A 2,001-nucleotide genomic window follows, 5' to 3' on the forward strand; every position below is an offset into this window, starting at 1 on the left:
AGAAAAGACGTGGGTGTTCAGCGGCGGCGGCGCTGATATCTAAACTTTCAGTGATTTGGGTCACTGAAGTGATTGGTGAAGGTACCACTGATACGACAGTGATAGGAGAAATCACTGAAGAGCTGGGAGGGATAACAGAAGACGCCTCAAGGGTAAGGCTAGTTTCAATAACTGAAACCTTTTGAGAGGCCCCAGCTAGTGATGTGGCTGTCCCCTTTTTGGCTTTCTTGGCTCTCTGAGGAGAACCAAATGTTGGTTGAGAGGGTCATTTTGAAGGGGTTTTGGTGTCTTGGCTAGACTCGGGGGGTTTGCACTTGTCGTGACCACCTGAGAAAAGGTAGTGATGGACACAATGGAAGAGAGTGCCACATCACTGTCCCTCAGCTTATGATCCAGAATCCTGGATCCAAACCTAAAAGCTGGAAGGTTTCCTTCTTTGGGGTAAAGACTTTTGAAGATCTTAGTCAATACCATAGAAAGAAACTTGGTGTAAGGCACCACCTTTTCTCGCTGGCGCTTGTTCAGCTTCAGCACCAGGTCATCGAAAATGACCGCAGCATAATTTATATTACGACACTGAATCGCAGAGACGCCTATGATCAAGGCAATCCTGGAGGCATGTTCCTGACCGCCAGTTTTTCCACCCATGCACTGGATGAGAAAACAGGTATTGCCAGACGGCTGATATCCTGTTTTTCTCAATCTTCGTGGGGGATTTGAGAGGAGCACTGGAGTCCTTCTTCATTGGCCACTGGTAGTCAATGGCGTCGAGGAAAGAGATGATCTCGGTGGTGGAGGGTTCGCTATCTAAGGGACCCCTGGGAAGACGGAGAGCTGATCGGAGTGTAGAAACCCCAAAGTTCACTTCCATGCGGTTGAAAGTCAAGTGGATTTGCTCCATAGTGCGTCCAGCTTCGTCTTGGACCTCGACCACCTCAGCAGTGTACCAGAACTGCTGGAGAAGTTCCTTAACCATGAGAGGCTCATGGTTGAGAGCATATCCAAGGGACGACTGTTTGAGGAAGTCCTCCGCCTCTTGGTAAAAAGCTCTGGTGGAGGGTATCTCTAGAAAGGCAATATGGTTGTTGACCTTGATAGAGATCTCATCAATGGTGAAGTTGACGATCTTGGCAGCCATCTGTATATTGTTAAAAAATAACATAAACAGGAAGGAGGGTTAGAAATATACCAAGAGTATATGGTCAAAAAGTATAGAAAAAGTTTTTAAACAAGGAAAAACTTCATTTGAAAATTCCTTAAAAAATTAGGGTTTTTCAAGTAGAATGTGTATAAAGAAACATATTTGTTAATCAAGAAGGAGATGATTAAAATTTTTTACAGTTTAATGTATTAAGAGAAHAAAGTTCTTAATAAGATTAAACACATTTCTTTAAAATGTAGAAGAAAAGAAGATTATGACCTTTGAAAGTGAAGAGGAAAGGTCGAAAAAGAGGTTTGAAGAGAGTGTTCTTGCTTTGGAGTAATCTTAGCAGAGGTTCGTCTAAAGATTTTGAAAGCGTAAAGAGAAAAGTGAAGAAGAAATCTCATATTTATAGGTAAGAGGAGAAAGAGAAGAAATATGAGAGAGAAAAAGACGACGGTTCGGGAAAGTGGTCATGATGAAAAACAGGCCACGTTCTCAACCACGATTGGATGGCATTTAATGAGGTAGCGTAATGACAGGTCATTTTGCGCATCTCAAAGCGTCGCTCATAGTAAACAAAGAATGTCATCATAAAGACGATGCATTAACTATTCAGTCAAAAAGTACTGAAGGACTTCTTTTAAAACATTTTATCACTAAAAATGAGAAATTATTCAGTGATGGTTTTAAGACATCGTGTTTTAGTGAAAAGAGTCACTGAAACTGGCATTTAAAAAACTTTTTGATCACTGAAGAAAAGAGTCAGTGATCTTTTAGATTTCTAAGATAAGTATAAAGATATACTTTCAGATGTGGTGTGTTGAGAATCACTGAGACCACCTTTTAAAACATTTTAT

This window comes from Cynara cardunculus, assembly GCF_001531365.2.
Source record: "Cynara cardunculus var. scolymus isolate 2C chromosome LG 4, CcrdV1, whole genome shotgun sequence".
NCBI lineage: Eukaryota > Viridiplantae > Streptophyta > Magnoliopsida > Asterales > Asteraceae > Cynara > Cynara cardunculus.